Source organism: Choloepus didactylus, chromosome 18, assembly GCF_015220235.1.
Source record: "Choloepus didactylus isolate mChoDid1 chromosome 18, mChoDid1.pri, whole genome shotgun sequence".
Taxonomy (NCBI): Eukaryota; Metazoa; Chordata; class Mammalia; order Pilosa; family Megalonychidae; genus Choloepus; species Choloepus didactylus.
In genome coordinates this window covers 67791683-67808060 of record NC_051324.1, presented here as the reverse complement: position 1 = coordinate 67808060, position 16378 = coordinate 67791683, and the positions used below count along the sequence as shown (strand labels likewise).

At 56.1% G+C, this 16378-nt stretch overlaps 1 protein-coding gene across 1 annotated transcript in view; it reads left to right on the top strand.

Annotated features, from left to right (window-relative positions):
- Positions 1-16378, top strand: part of SDK2 (sidekick cell adhesion molecule 2) — a 259843-nt gene that overhangs the window by 89444 nt on the left and 154021 nt on the right. The window lies entirely within an intron of this gene.

The window sequence follows — 16378 nt, the reverse complement described above, 5'->3', positions numbered from 1 at the left end:
ACACCCCAAACCTCAGATGTCTCCGGGCCCCATGCGGTCCCCGGGCACTACAGAAGGCTCAGTGACTCCACTCTCACCCTGGCACCTAGGCAAGCCCCTAAGCTCCCGTGGGTGGGTGCCCTTAGCAGCAGGCAGCTTGTTCCACACCTGTTCCCTCCTACACCCGTGTCCCGTCCAGCTGCTGCTGTGCATTCTGGGCAATCTCTTTCTAATATCAAACCAAACAAAAGCAGACTAGATCAGAAAGGCAAACATGGCCCGGGAAAAGCAGTCAGACCCTGTGGCAAGGCTGGCTGGGAGTGATGGAGGGGAGGGGTGAGTACTGCCTCTGGAGTTATCACAGCTCCGCTGCCGACGGTGTGTGGCCCTGGGCAGGTTATCCTGCCTCCCCACAGGTCTCAGTTTCCCCTTGTGAGAAATGGGAGGTGTGACATTGCCCTGCTCTGACAGAGGTGAGGATTCCTCATAGACATGTGGGCAAAGCTCTCGGCTGGTGCTGAGGGTGCCATCAAAGCTTGCCGTGGTCCTTCTGGTGTCTTGTGCAATTTGAGAACCATCCATGCCTCTGCACCCCCTTTGTCACCAGGGAGAGCTAGAGGCTGGCTCTGGGATTATTTTTCAGAAGGACCAGGTACTCTTTGTGGTCAGCCCTCTGCACGTGCTCCAGAGCTGGAGGCTCCTCCCCTTAGCTGGTGTTCCAGCTCCCTTGGGCCCAGCTGTCCCCCACCAGCCAGTGCTGTCCTCACAGCTGTTCTGTGCATGCTCACCCCACCTTTCATTAGGAGTGGGAAGAGGGTGCCCCCCCAGCAAGTGCCAGGCAGCAGCTAACAGAGACTCTCAGTGCACCTGGCAGCTGCCTCTTGGCAGCTTGTTTGACCAAAAGCCTGCGTACAGCCAAGTGTCAGGGTGAGGGGGCGAGTGCTGGCAGGGCAGGGGTGCCCACAGCTTGGGTGCCGGGGGAGCCTGGGGCGTGCACTGGTGGCCACAGCTGAGCACGTCCACCTCTGGTTGGCATGGGGGGCTCTTAGGGCTCTGCCCTGGCCCCTGCTGTTGTGAAGATGCTGGACCACTGGTTACTCCTTAGCTCCTTCTTATCCCCTCACCTGCCTTCAAGTAGTAGACTCTAGCCCTGTGGCGGGGAGAGGTAGAGAAGACACTGGCACTGGGTGCCCAAGTCCAGGATTCTAATCCCAATGGGTGGGTGTCCTCAAGCTCAGCCCTCCTAGGTGGCCTCAGTTTCCTCATGGGTAAAAAGGGAATAATAATAACTGTCACTATTAACAGCTAGTTGTACATTTTGGAGGATTGTGTGCTGTGAGTATAGCTCAATAAAATTGCATTTAAAAATAATAATAGTACATGTCATACATAGTGCCTCAGCATTCTGTTGGGAACATCAGAGAAGTGGTGAAAGATAAAGCCCTGTTGACACTACAATACTATCATTGCAGCAGGAGGGATTGAAGTTAGACACAAAGAAGTTTGCTTTTGTAGAAAGTGCTTATGTGTCGTGCATGTTGGAGAGGGGGTGGGGAGGCAGAAGGTTTGGGAAGGGCAAAGTGTCCCTTCCCACCGATCTTTAAAAATTGAAACAAACCAAGCAATCCCAATTGAGGGCAGCCTCCAGGATACCTGGCCAAATAGTCAAGGCCATCAAAACCAAGGACAGTCTGGGAAACCATTACAAGCTATAGACACCTAAGGAGATGCGGCAGCTAGACCCGATATGGTGTCCTGAATGGGAGTTTGAAACAGAAAAGAACAGCAGGGAGAATTAAAAAAAAAAAAAAACCTTAATAGATGATGTATTTCAGTTCATCACAATGTATCGATACTGACTGATTCATTGTGACAAATGCAGTTCAGCAGTGTAAGATGTGAACAGAGGAGAGTGGCTGGGGGTACATGAGAAACTTGATAGTAGCTTCATAATTTTCTGTCAATCTAAATCTACTCTAAAATGCAGTTTATTGATAGTAATAATAAAACACCGCCTAAAACTCCTTTCTCTCAGGTCCTGTGAGCATCTCTTTCTGTTTCCTGCCTTGCCCTAACCTGTGTTTCCTCCAACCTGGTTCCGGATCCTGCTCTGTCTTCAGGGTTCGATTCCCCGAGTGTGCACGGAGGCAGCGGGGCAGCGGGGCAGCCGGGCGCTGGGAGCAGCAACCCTGACTCCACAGGCCGGGCTGAGCGCCGCCTGCCCCCGCTGCTGCTCCTGCTCACTGTGGGTCCTGGGCAAGCGCCCCACCCGCTCTGAGATCTGTCCCATCTGAGCCTGGGTTTCGCGTGAGGACTGCATGAGAAACGACACACAGCTCCTGGCTGGAGTCTGGTGCTTGTGGACGCCCATCAAAGGGAAGCTGTGCACCGTCCGGTGTGAGCGTCCCCTTGTGTGGACAGACACTGTCTGCGGAATCTTCTCGGTCTGCCCCCAGAAGGGTCCTGAGGACTCGGTTGAGGTTTCTTCCTGGCCGCAGGCAGCCCAGCCCCAATACCAGAGAAATGGCCTGGGAACCTCTCCGGCTCCTTCCCCTGCTGTAATTCAACAGCGTCTATCCTTCCATCCTTCCTTCCATCCTTCCTTCCACCTTTCCTTCCTTCCTTCCTTCCTTCCACCTTTCCTTCCTTCCTTCCTTCCACCTTTCCTTCCTTCCTTCCTTCCTTCCACATTTCCTTCCTTCCTTCCTTCCTTCCTCCTTCCGTCCTTCCTTCCTTCCTCCTTCCGTCCCTCCTTCCTTCCCTCCTCCTTCCGTCCTTCCTTCCTCTAGCACAGTGGTTTACTGCATCCTCCATTCACGGATCCGTTCCTTGGCTCACTGGACACCTGTGCTGGACTCAGTTTTGGGGAAAGAGCAGTGAACACAGCAGGCAAAGCCCCAGCCTTCCCTGGACATGCACCCGTTCAGAGGAGACCGTGACGGACACAAGGGTCAAGATCATTTCCGGTAGTGCTAACTGCCAAAAGCACGTAAACTGGTGTGATGTGGAAGAGCCTGCCCAGGGGCAGAGGCGGGGCTGGGAGGCCCAGGAAGGTGCCCAGGAGGTGGCATGGGACCGGGGCCGGGCAGATAAGCAGGAGCCCTTGTGCATAGACCTAGGAGCAGAGCAGCCCAGGTGGGGGGCAATGCCAAATGCAGCCAAGTGGGGCTGGTCGGAAGGGCCAAAGGAGGCCTCGTGGGGTGGGGCAGCCAGCCGGGTGGGGACGGCGCTGGGCCTTCAGCCCTTGGGAGGAGGCTCGGGCTTTACTCGGAGGCCAGTGGGGAGCTGTGGGAGGATGTGTTAAACAGGGAAGACGCCGTGGGAGCCAGGAGGTGGGCAATGGAGAGTGGAGGCAGGGAGAGCAGGTGGAGGCCACTGCAGAGTCCCAAGTGAGAGGTGGCGGTGGGGGCAGGGGCATGAGTGGATTCTGGAAAATGTTTTGGTGGAAGCAACCACAGGCTACCCGGCTGATTAGATGTGGCGGAGCTGAAGGTGACAGAGGACCAAGGACAGGGCCTCCGTGTGGGCCCAGGCAGCCAGGGGATGGAGGCCGCGCCTGCTGAGATGGAAGGCTGTGGGGGGATACAGGTTTAGGGCTTACTGGGGAAATCGAGGCAGGGCCAGAATTCACTCAGCCCTCTTGCTCCCACTCGAGCCACACGCTGCATAACTGGGGCTATGACGTTTGCTTTTACAAAGCTTCCCCCCATTGCCCACCCCAGGCCTGAGCTCCTGCCTTGCTTTGTCTCCCTCCAATTCCCAGTTCCTGCTTCTCCTCTCCCCTCTCCCCGCTCTGCGTCTCCCTCACCCCCCACCCTCTCCGGCTGTGCTCAGCAGAGCGGGTGCTGGCGTGCAGTTGAGCGTTTAATCTCTCTCCCTTCCCGCTGACCCGGCCCAGGCCCCCCTGGGCTGCCTCCCCCTCCCAGACTTCACTTCCCTTTGAAGACAAACGAATGATTTCTCTCTCTTCCTGTTTGCGGTGGTTTTTCCTCTTTAAGGGGCCTGCTCCGCCTGTCCAGTGAGCGATGGCCAGGCAAATTTCAAGCGACAAGGAAATGTCCCCAAGGCTTCTCCTTAGTTCCTTGGGAGACTTTGGGGGAGGGGGGCAGGAGGTTCAGCCTACACTGCTTCTCCTCCTCTTTGGGAACGGAGCTCCAGAGGAATCGAGGCAGGGAAGCACGTGGCTGCTGCGGGACGGGGGCCCGCCACCCCACCCGTCCTCTCCCCATTCTTGCCCTGAAGTCACCCACCCCCTTCCTCTTGGGAAGGGGGGCCCCTTGACTCCAGCTAACACTCCTGGGGTGTGCAGAGGGGATCAGGATGGCAACAGATGGATTGGAAACTGAGTCCTGTGAGGGTTAGAGCAGAGATGAGCGGCTGCCAGGAAACTGGATCCAAGCCCTGCTCTACTTCACACCACTCAGCTCCCCGATCGGGAACGTGGAGAAAGCCGGAGGTCCTCCCAGCCATTTAGGTTGGAGACAAGACAGCCACGGCATACACTGAGCGCCCAATAAATGTTCCTTCCTGTCCTCCTCTCCGAGACTCTAATATGGCAGAGCCTGGCACTTTCAAAGGAAGAATAATGATATTTCCCAGGCGCTGCCCCTCACTGAGCGCCCAGGTGGTCAGGTGTGGGGTCGGGTGGCCTCAGGCCTCACCTTGTTTGATATTCTGTAACAAGAGGTCAGAAGGTGGTTTTGCTCATTTGTCTTTTCAGATGTCACCCTTGTACATTTACTTATTTATGTATTTATAAAAAGCTATCCTTGCACATTTTAAAACTGGAGTCCTGGTTTAGGGCCCCAAAGCTCCAGTTTCTGGCAAAAATAACTCCTAAGTGATCCTTTTAAAAAAAGAGACAGAGAGAGACAAGGGGGTAAGCTTGGGAAGTGTGGGGTACAGGGAGCCCCAGTAGAGCCGTTACAGCACAGACTCGGGAACCAGACAGGCTGGCCAGATCAGCTGCATGATATTGGGAAGCTGTGTATCCTTTCGGCCTCAGTCTCCCCATCTATGAAACGGGGACAATCACAAGCATCTATTTTACAAGATGTGATGAGATCATTTATGCAAAGCTCTTAGAACAGGGCCTGTACCTCGTCTTTGGCGTGCTGGGGGGCACCGGTTTCCTGTCTCCTCAGGTCCAGCAGAGAAGTCCCCCGTGAGGAGGGCTGCACTGGGGTGGGCTCCAGACACCAAAGCTCGGCAAGTGACTGGCAGGGAAGGCCTAGCCAGGCAGCACCTCACCCACTGGCCACGTTTCCACGTAGCCTTGTCTAGAACAGGGGCTGGTGGGGCTCCATGAGCCCCTAAATTTCTGCCTGGGCAAGGAGGGTACTGGCACACCAGGCAGCACCCCTCCTGCAAGGCCCCAGGGGTTGAAAACCAACAGCCTGGGGGCACACAGTCTGTGTCTGCTGAGCACCAGGTTGGGCGCAAGTTACTTATCCCCACTCCTGGTGCCTGCAGAATGGGGGTGAAACCTCCCATCCTGAAGGATCAAACGGGGCCACATTTGCCGAGCATGGGCTCAGTGTGCCAGGCCCAGGGTGTGTGTACAGTGCCAGCTAGCTTCACGCGTCCCCCCTTCCCCATCCCCTGCTTTTCTTTCAGCCAGGGAGGGAGTTTCTACAAATGGAGGTGCTATTTTATTTTTTTCTCCAGGGCCTTATTCACCAATAAGAATGGGTTTGGGGTGGGGGTGAGGGGCCCTGGCAAGAAAGAGAGAGGAAAAAATCAAGTGATTTCAAAGTGGGGCAACTGAGTCAATGTACCAGAAAGGGAGGTGTACCATAGAATTGGTTCATTGGGGAGGGTCCTGCCCCCCCCCCCACCTTGGGGACATTCTCCCCCACCTCAGCTGGGTTTCTCGACCTCCTGCCATCCCGAGGATGGATAAGGCCTCAGCCCGCTGCAGCAACGCCCCTCCCAGCCTCAACCCTTCCTTCTCCCTCCCAGCCCCCATCCTCTGGGCTGCCCCCTCCTGCCCCTCTGCCCGCTCTCCATTATCAGATCTGGAGCATATAAAAGGAGCCCTTGTGAGTCGGGTCAGTAGATCCAGCTTGGGGAGATAAAAGCATGGGGAGGGGCACAGTGGAGAGCAGAAGGACGATGAGGCAAGAGTTGAGGTGGAAGGGGGAGGTGAGAAATCGAGTTCTGAAGGCCCCACCACAAAACCCAAAATCGACAGATTGAAAATCTGCTTTGATGGCCTCTGCATTTATGTCCCTTGTTAACAGTCGTGTCCATTTGGCATGGGTGAAGGGAGTGGGCCAGGAGGCTGGCCGCATTTCAACTTTGATTTCTCAGGGCTTACAATCCATCATCTCTTTGCATAAAAAAGGATTAATATCTGTGGCTCTGTTTTAACTGAGCACACACACATGCACACATGCACACACACACACGCCTGCTATCCCAGGAGGCCTCTGACAGATGCATCCTGGCTGTCCTCAAGCCCTCAGGGTGGGCCACTGCCCCGGCACCCCACATTTCACTCCTGCACCCCACAGCTACCATCGAAGCTGTTAGGGGGCTTCCCGCTGCCCACTGTGTAGATAAAGTGCAGGGACTGGGCTGTGAATCCCACTAGGGGATTAGTTACTCAGGGGCCTGGGAGATTAGAATGTCAGCAGGAAAGGGGGAGAGGGGATGCCAGGGAGAAGTGGGGATTGGCCCCAGTCGCCCCCATCCCCAGCTCGAAAGAGATCCCAGTGGACTCCTGTCCACCTGCCCCGGTGTGGGGGGTGAGGTGGAAGTGGGTTTTGTGCTGCTGAGTCCTCTGCCTGCTTGCACAGGGAGGGCCTCCCTGTGGGCTGTGGGTGGGAGGAAGGTAGGGGGGTGGTGAACGGTTCTGCAGGCCCTCGTCAGCATGCATGTTTGGGGACACTTCCTGCCTCCTACTGGTCAGCCACCAGAGCCCCAGCCATGTCTCTGTGCCTACCTGGTCAGCTCTTCCCTCACCTGAAAAGGTACCCGCCTACCTGCCCTGGTACAGAGAGAAGTGGGGGACACAGCCTGGGGTCTTGGGACTCAGATGGTAGAGAGGAGAGAGGTGAGGGGGAACCTTATAGCACCTAGGGCTTGTGACTGCCTCGTAATCAGATCGGAAAAGGGTTGGGGTGGAACATCAAGAAGGCACAGGTCGGAAAAGAACCTCTGAACCCATCCAGAACACAGCACATCCTCCCCAACCCAGCACTGCCCACCCTGCCCTCCATCACAACCGCCTCCCCACCTAGCGGTCTTTCCCTCCAGTCCAGGGGTCCTCAAAGTGGGGCCCCTAGACCAGCAGCACTGGCATCACCTGGAAACTGGTAAGAAATGCAGATTTTCGACCCACACCCAACCTACTGAATCAGACACTGGGGTTGGGGCCCAGCATATCTGCTTTCTAACAAGCCCTCCAGTGAGCCCGATGCAGGCGCCAGCGTAGATGGGTCCATGTGGTCTGTAAATGCAGTGGGGCAGGGATGGGGATGCTGCCCAGGGTGGGCAGAGCACCGGGACATGGTGAGAGTTTAAAATACGTATAGAAGACCAATGGAAAAGCGTCGGACGGGTGTGGGGGCGAGAGGAGGAATCAGGAAGAGAGAGTATGGTGGGTGGGCATGGTCCTCTGGAGGATACAGACCACCCCCGGCTGCCCCCCACCCCTGCCCACTGTCACGTGCTGCACAGGGCAGGCCCACTTGTGGACAATGATCACTTATGATCAAAGCAGCTTTGCATCCCGGGACGCAGTTGGCCTGAGCCAGGCTCCTGGTCTGCCCCTGCCAGTCACACCCACAGAGAAAGAGGTTTCTTCCCCACCCCCCACCCCCCCCAGGCTGTCCCCTCTGCACTGGAGCTGGTGTCTGCTCAGGCCAACAGCCTCTCTTCCCACTCCAGGTTCACTGATGTGAAACCAGCCATGCTGTGAGTGTTTACACCACAGAAATTGGCAAGTGCTGCAAATCTGGGCTAAACCACCCGCCACCCACCACCCCAGGAGAGCTGGTTGTTAAATGTTCACCAGCACACCCAGCACACTGCTGCCTTCAAGGAAAGACAGGGAGGGTGGAGATGGGCTGTGACCTCCAGGAGGCAGCCGGCTGCAGAGCCCCACCTCACCATCCATGCAAGTCACCCTGAGCTCCAAGCACTGTGCTAAGTGCTGGCATCAAAGACGAAACTATCATCTCATTTGTCCCAGCAACAACCCCGTGAGGTTGGTGTTGGCAGCCCCATTGTGCAGATGAGTAAACAAGCTCAGAGAAGTTATGCAGCCTATCCTGAGCCACACAGCAAGAAGCAGCAGCAGATTGGGGATCTGAACCCAGGCTGTTGTGACTCCTGAAATCCCAGTCCTGGGGAAGGCACAGGTGAGACACATGTGCACCCTGTACACAGATGAGCGAAGCCCCTCGTCTGCATGCACAGGTGAGGGCTTTGAGCTGATATGAAATTTGGTTCCCTGGCCAGGGCTATAGGGGTTGGCAGTGTCTTCTGTAATGTCAGTAGGAGAGGGGCAGAGTTGAGATTCCACTCTTGCCCCTGCATTTTCCCTGGAGAAGCCCCCAGTCATCCTCAAACCCCACCTCATTCCCCAAGGCCTGGGCTGCAGATGCTGCTTGCCTCTTGGAGGCTTCTCCAGCTGATTCCCTGGGCCCGGGCTCCTTAGACCCCGGCCTGCTGCAGGCTGATGTCTGTTTTCCCTGCAGGGAGGCCTAGAGGATGCAGAAGATTTGGGGGGTGGGCAGTGGGCTGGCTCCTTGGCCCGGCTGCCCACAGCCTAATTAGAAGAAGGGAGCCTTGGGCAATAGCAGCCGCTTTCCCTGAGATGAGAGGAAGTAGGTCAGGCCCAGGCCTGCTGCACTCCCGGACTTTCATGCAAATGGATGGCTTCCATCGAGGCCAGCCCATGGCCCAAGAGCTTTCCTCAGATGCAATCCCACCTCTTCATCCCGAGCCAGCCTGGCCACAACTGCCCGCCCTGCCTCAGTCACTCTTCCTGTCCCCTCCCGTTCTGGCTGCTTTCATCCTCCTCCGCCCCGTCCATCTTCCCTCCCTCCAGCTGCTCCACCTGTGTCCCCTGCTCAGTGGCCCAAAGGCGTTGGAGAGGCCCAGATCCTCTCCTGGCCACCACCCCGGGAACACCTTCCCCCCAAGCACACCCGGGTGGCATCTGCTCTTTGACTTGTCCCCCTCCGTCCGCTCCCCCGAGCATGAGCTTGTGGAATGTTTACTGTGAGCCGTGCAATGCCCCATCCTGGGGTCGTGAATACAAGGGGTAGATGTCCCAGGCCCTCCAGGAGCCTGGAGGAAGAGCGGGAGGAAGAGGAGGGCGAGGAGGTGAAGGAGGAGGAGTTGCAGAGGAGGACCGAAGGCAGCGGCCGGGGGGAGGGAGCAGAGGGCCCTTGGCCGCGAGCGGAGGTGCAGATGTTGCCCGCTCGCTCTGCTCTTCCTGCTGCCACGTTGTGTTTGGAAAGTGATGAATTTCTGCACCAGCTAATTAGTCTCTAATTAGCAAGTGGAGTGTAAACAATCACAACAGATGGGGGAAAAAGGCATTAGCAATAATGACCCTTCTTTGGGGGCAGAGTCTCAGAGAGAGGCACTTCCTTGAGAGAGCTGGAGGGCAGGCTGGAGGAGGCGGGAGAGCCGGTGGGGCCCCGCAGGGGTGGGTGAAGGGGGCCAGCTGGTGCCCATGTGGTTTCCCCAGTTTGCCTGGGGATGGGGGGGGCCGGTCTGCTTTCAAAGAGTGTCATGGAAGCCTGCGTAGCTAGGTGTGGCCCAGGTGGCAGCTCACTCAGGAGTGAGTTCCTGAGTGGAGAGGAGCTGCCTGGGGAGGTGACAGCTGGCAATGGTGGTGATCGGGAGTGAGAGCGTGTCCCCTGGAGGGGCTTGGGCTGGTGCCTGGGGACTCAGTGTATCCCCGACCCTATGCACTTTTGCTGGGGACACACACTGCGTGACTGGCGATCGCCTGGTGACCAGCAGGCCTCTAGGGAATGGGCTCTCCTTCCTGCGCTGGGGAGGCCGTCCCTCCCCAGCAGCCTGCCTGTGACCCAGGCCACAGCACCACGCCAGCGGGCACGAGCCCTTCCTGGGGCCCCTGAGCGTGGCTGGCCCCACGCCTGCCCGTGTCCTTGGCTGCAGGGCCCGGCGGCCAAGGAGCTGGTCTGGGCCATGGCTGCCAGCACACCCCATCAAGGGGACCAGGAGGGACGACTCCTCCAGGCCTGTGGGTGGACACTGCTCTGCCAGTGTCCCATTGTGGGGCGAGGGCTACGTGGAGAGCTGGGGGAAGAGGCTCTGAGAAAGCAAGGGGAAGACAGCCTCCAGGCAGAGGGTAAGAGAGCGGGAGAGGGCCGGAGAGAGAGGAACCTGAAGGGGCCCTCATTGAGTGTCTTTACCAAGGGCCCAGCAGGGCAGACGGGGGGGCCCCAAGAGAGCCTGCAGGTCTGTCCCTGCCTTGGGTTGAAAGACGGGGGACACACAGCCCTCTCAGGCCTGGGACCCCCCTGCCACCTGGGGCTTCAGCCACAGGGAGATGCAGCCATCCCTCCTCTGCAGACACTGAGAAAGCCCAGGCTGGGCCCCCTCTCTGGTGGAACAGGACGGAGCTCCCAGCCCCCTCTTCCTTGGAAAAACTGCCCCCCTTTCGGCTGCTGTTACAGGCCAAATTAACAGGCTTGTTTGTCTCATCAGCCTGGCAGACAGTGTTGGTAAGCAGGGCAATTTCATTGTCTGGCAACGTTCTCACAGCCCTGGCAACTTGTTAGCTAAATTGGTCGCATCCGCCCTGGCTGCTGGAGGATGGGAGCTTCCCTCTGAAGGATGGGGCTCCTGCTCTCCCTCTCCCCGCCTCCTTCCTGGCTTCCTGATTTGGGGGGCTGGGGGACGGCCAGGGGCCTTTCTTTGCAGCCCAGGCCTCCTGCCTGGAGAAGTGATTGGATTTCTCTCTAGGACAGTGGTGGGTGCAGGGTTGGGTCCCAGACTTGGGGACGGAGCGACGCGCCTTGCTTACAGGCCAGGCCGGGATTTCTCAGCCTCGGCAGTGGCGACCCTGGGAGCCCACCCATTCTCTGTGGGGAGGGCTGACCCTGCGGACTGCAGGGTGTGTGGCAGCAGCCCTGGCTTCCATCACTAATGCCAGTGCTCCCTTCCACCCCCATCCAGTTGTCACATCCAAAAATGTCTCCAGACACTGTCATTTGTCCCCCGGGGGGCAAAATCACCTGACTGTTGAGAACCATTGGTCTAGAGAGACAAATGCAGGAAAGGACCATCGGAATGCGGGGGGATCCTGCAGTGAAGGAGACATGCACCCCACCCCATGTGGGGCTCGCGTAGCAGTGCCAGGAGAGGTTGGGGAGGGGGAGGCTGGTGGCGGCCAACGGGGGCAAAGGCCCAGGGGCAAGGCCACATGGCTTGTAGGCAACGAGGAGCTGACATCCTCCATTTAGCCAACATTTCCAGCATCTGGTTCAGTGACATAAAGGACTTAGTATTCCTCATTAAGGAGTATTTTATCCTATATGCAACTGGGTGCCATTGAAGGACTTGAAACAGGACATGCGTGGTTAGAAATCCCTTTAATTAAGTAGATCTGGCTAATGACTGATGTCTGGGAGGCCAGGGAGGTCAAAATCCAGATCAGAGATGGAAGGAGATGGGATGGAGGAGGCCTGGCTTGCCAGCTGAAAGATCGCTTTGGATTTGAACCAGGCAGGAATAACTGACTTGTTAATTCAAAAAATATTTATCGACCATTATGGACCGGCCACCGTGTAACATTCTAGGGCTAGAAGAGGCGTCGGAGCACGGCAGCTCACAGGGCTCGGGCACTGGCTGGGCGGGTGGCAGGATGAGGGCGTGTGGGTGAAGGAACCCAGGACGGCTGCCGTTGTTCCGGCGTGGATGGCTGGGCAAGCGATGGTGCTAACAGCTCCGCCAGGGGGGTAGGGGAAGGGGCACCGGTTTCCAGGACCTGAGTCTGGTTTGGAGATTTTTGAACTTAGAGGGTCATGGAAATACTGTGGACTCATTCAGGCAAGAAAGCAGAGTTAAGAGAGCTGGGAGGCTTGGCCTCCAAGTGAAGTTGAAACTTTACAAGTAAAGTGACTGACTCCTGACACCCAGGGGTGTAAATCTCCCTGGCAACACAGGATATGACTCCCAGGGATGAATCTGGACCCGGCATGGTGGGCTTGAGAACATCTTCTTGACCAAAAGGGGGATGCGAAATGAAACAAAGTTTCAGTGGCTGAGAGATTTCAAATGGAGTCGAGAGGTCACTCTGGTGGACATTCTTACACACCATATAGATAACCCTTTTTAGGTTTTAATGTATTGCAACAGCTAGAAGTAAATACCTGCAACTATCAAACTCCAACCCAGTAGCCTGTTCTCCTGAAGGCAACTGTATAACAATGTATCTTACAAGGGGTGACAGTGTGATTGTGAAAACCTTGTGGATCATACTCCCTTCATCCAGTGAATGGATGGATGAGTAGAAAAATGGGGACAAAAACTAAATGAAAAATAGGCTGGGCTGGGGGGGCGTGATTTGGGTGCTCTTTTTTACTTTTATTTTTTATTCTTATTCTGATTTTTTCTGGTGTAAGGAAAATGTTCAAAAATAGATTAGGGTGATAAATGCACAACTATATAATGGTACTGTGAACAGTTGATTGTACACCATGGATGATTGTATGGCATGTGAATATAGCTCAATAAAACTGAATTTAATTAAAAAATAAAAAGTAAAGTGGCTGTTTCTCACCAAGGAAAAAGGGCAGGAAGGAGGAGAGAAAGAACAGAGCGGTGACCTGGAAACGCCACCATTTCAGAGGCTGAGGACCCCAGAGAGGTCCAGAGAGCCTCGGTGGGGTTGGCGATTAGGAGGAATTTGATGCCCCTCGACAGAGAAGACAGACAGGCTCACATCTCCCCATGGCGTTTTGGGCAGAGGCTTGGCCGAGGGCCCCAAGGGGGTCTGGCTGTTCCCACCAGCACTTATGAAGGCAGTGCCCTTCTGAAAGATAATACGGCAGCATGAAAGCAAGACCGTGGGACTGTGGGAAAGGGGGCACCATTTTTACACGATTGGTCCCAACCCATCCCTGGTGTGGGCCCCATCCCTGGCCAAGCCCCACCCAGGCTTAGTGCCCTCCCCGTTTAAGGACTTGGCATTCCATGGATCCTAGGGACAAGAGAATCCTAAAAGGACCCCAGAGACGAAACAAGAAGCCCAAGCAGAGCTTGCAGCCATTTGCTCTCTCGCCTCATCTCACGTGCTTCCAACGTTACTACAGTTTCGCACGTGAGACCTGGGAAGCAGGGCTTGGCCGCCTCCCCCTACCCACATGGAGCTTCATTAAACCCACCCGGCTGGCAGGAACGGGTCCAGCTTTAGCAAGTGCCCCTGTCACAGCCTTGTCACCCACCTAACGCAGCTGTCATTTGTCACGAACCTTCTCTTTGCCAGCTGCTCACCCCATCTTGTTTCTTTATCACATCAGTCTTTGTGTTGGTGCCACTGTCCCCATTTTTCAGACAAGAGAACTGAGGCACAGAGGGGTGAGGTGGATTTTCCAAAATCGCTCAGTTTGGCCTGGTGGAGTCGAGGACCAAGCAAAACCTCTCTTGTTCCAGCCGGTCCTCCGTCTGCCTTACCCCAGCTGCCCCCATGCCCTCACTGCATCTCGGGGTTCCCCAGCACTGCTCTCCAGTGCTTCTCGCTCTGAGCTAAACCACCCTGTCTCTCTTCACCTTCATCTTTCTTCTGAACAGGTAATATTTGCCCCATATGACAGAAAAGAAAGTTAAATCCCCAAAAGATGTTTGCAAAAGGCTCAGATGACCAAAACAATATAAGAGGACTCAAGAAGAGAGAAGAGAGGATAAGCAAGGATGAGCAAGCCAACCCCAAAAGAGGCAGAAGCCAGGAGAGTTCAGGGACCCCAGTGGAGGCAGAGACAATGGGCAAGGCCTTCTGCCCGAAGCCCTCTCCTGGAATCGGTCATGGTCCAGAGGCCAGTGGATGTATCGATTGGTCCGTGAGTCATCTGTGACTGGGGATGGCAGTGACCGTCCTCTCACCTCTCTTCTCACCCGGAAGTGAAAGCTCCAACCCTCAGGGATAAATGCAGTGTGAGCGGGTGATCACGGAGAGATTGATCTGCTGCCGCGCATGACAGCTCTACCGTGTCAGGAGTCCACAGAGGGCAGGAGGGGGTGGAAGATGGGAGGACACAGCCGACAGGGAGAAACAGTACAACTGGGGTGGGGTCCCCCCATCCCACTGGGACACTCCCTCTGGCCGCCTGGGAGCAGCTGGGGCCTGCGCCCAGCAGCTGTGGGGACCTCCCCGGGATGTGATCCCCTAAGCCCTGCCCCTCTGTAAGTGCTGGAGCTTGGGGTGCCCCCGCCCACCCCCAGAATCTTAAACTTTCCTAGGAGAGCACAATGTGAAGCAGTAAGGCAGTCCTCCCTGTCCACCTTGTGGCTTAACGAGGCGGTAACTCTCTTTGGGATGAGAGACTTGGCCAGAGCTGGGGGTGAGTCTCTGTCTCTTACCACCCGGGCGATCTTGGGCAGATCTCTAACCTCTCTGTGCCGCCGCTCCTCCGTCTGTGAGAGGGATGGTAATGACCTTGGAGGTGGTTGTGAGGATTTGGTGAGATGTGCATCTAAAGCACCTGGGACCACCTGGCACTTCACAAGCACTAAACACACATTAGTCCTTTAGCTGTATGTGCACAGGCGATGAATTGTGCCGAGGGCTCCGGGATGGACTTCAGAGCTGTCCTCGGCAATGGCCAGAGAACTTCCTTCCTCACTGCTCCCCCTTTCCCCCTGGGCATTGCACTCATGTGCACAGCTCCAGGCCCCCTGTAGCTGACAGGTGGCTCCACCTGCCTTCTCCAGCCCTGGGCTCCACCCTCATATCCAACTGGGCATTCTACCTGGATATTTCGAAGGCACCATGGCCACAGCATACCCCAAACTGGACTCTGTATCTTTTTTCCCCAACCAGATCCTGCTCCAGTGATTCTATCTCATTAAGCAGCACCATCACTGCTGACTTTTCCCTCTTCCTCGGATGACCCCCAGCCTCCAATCTAACAAGAACCTTTTCGATTCTCGTTTCCAAATAGCTTCCGAAACCCTCTGCTTCTCACCACCGCCCCTGTCACCACCAGGGTCCGAGTGACCATCATCTCTCCTCTGGGCTCTTAAACTGGACTCTCAGCCTCCCAGCTGGACTCAGCCTCCACTTGTCTGCTTCAATCCATGCCCCGTTGCTCTGCCAGGAGGGCAGAAAAAGCCACGAATCTGGCAATGTCACTTTTATGGCTTTCCAGTGCCCTTGGGATGGAGTCCCAGATCCCGGACATGGCTCCCTTATGAGGCTTGTGCAGTAGCTGGTGTGTTCTCCCCCTGGTCCGTCTCCCATTCTGTTTCCCTTGCCACTGGGGCTCCCGTTCTGAGTCGATGTGTCTGTCCCCCCAACTGTCTAACCTGCTCTTCCCTCTGCCTGAAACTTCCTGCTCCCCACTCTTGGCCTGACTTCAGTCTTGTCTTAAATGTCACCTTTTTAGAGAGATCTTTCCTTTGTTTTGTGCTTTCCCACCGGGCCCTAAACCTTTCTTCACAACACCCTTCCCTCTTCCAACCCCTTGTTTGAAACCTGGACTTCTTGGTAGACTCTAAGCTCCATGAGCTCAAAGACCGCGTTGCCTGGTGCCCAACTTTGTCCCAGGGCATTGCATCATGTTGGATGGTGCAGAGTCGACAGGCCATTGCCACTGGGGTTGTGAATGAGTGAATGACTCAGCACCATACCTCCTTCCTCCATGAAGCCTTCCCTGACTGCCCCACCAATCCTGGGTGACTCCGCTCTGCCTACGAGTCCATTCCACATGGTTCCTGCGCCCCACGCTCAACCTGCTCTCTGCCCCCAGCTCTTAGCCATCTCCTCCCGTGTGAATCCTGTCTCGCCAGCCAGCTGGTGGGAGCGGTCTTCTGTGCTCCAGGAACTCGCAAATGATTGGTGTTCATTGAGCATGAAAGGTCTAAGACCTGAGTCATGACCTTGAGGTCTTCTGTGCTGAGAGGCCGAGGTCATTGAAGACGCTCCTCCACTTTCCTGTCTTCTCAAATTGTGTTTGTCACCACGTTGGTCCCCTCCTCTGGGAAACAGAGAACAAAACAGACTAGACCTGGGAGAGGCTGGAGATGGAGACATCAGCAGGCTGACGGGACCTTGGGGGACCCTGCCACCCAAACAGGCCCCCAGTACAGACGGACACAAACATCCCAGTGCCTCCCCAGTGCCCTCAGTATCACATCCGAACTCCTAAGCACAATTTAAAAGCCCTTTATTCTCTGGGACCCCAACCCTCAC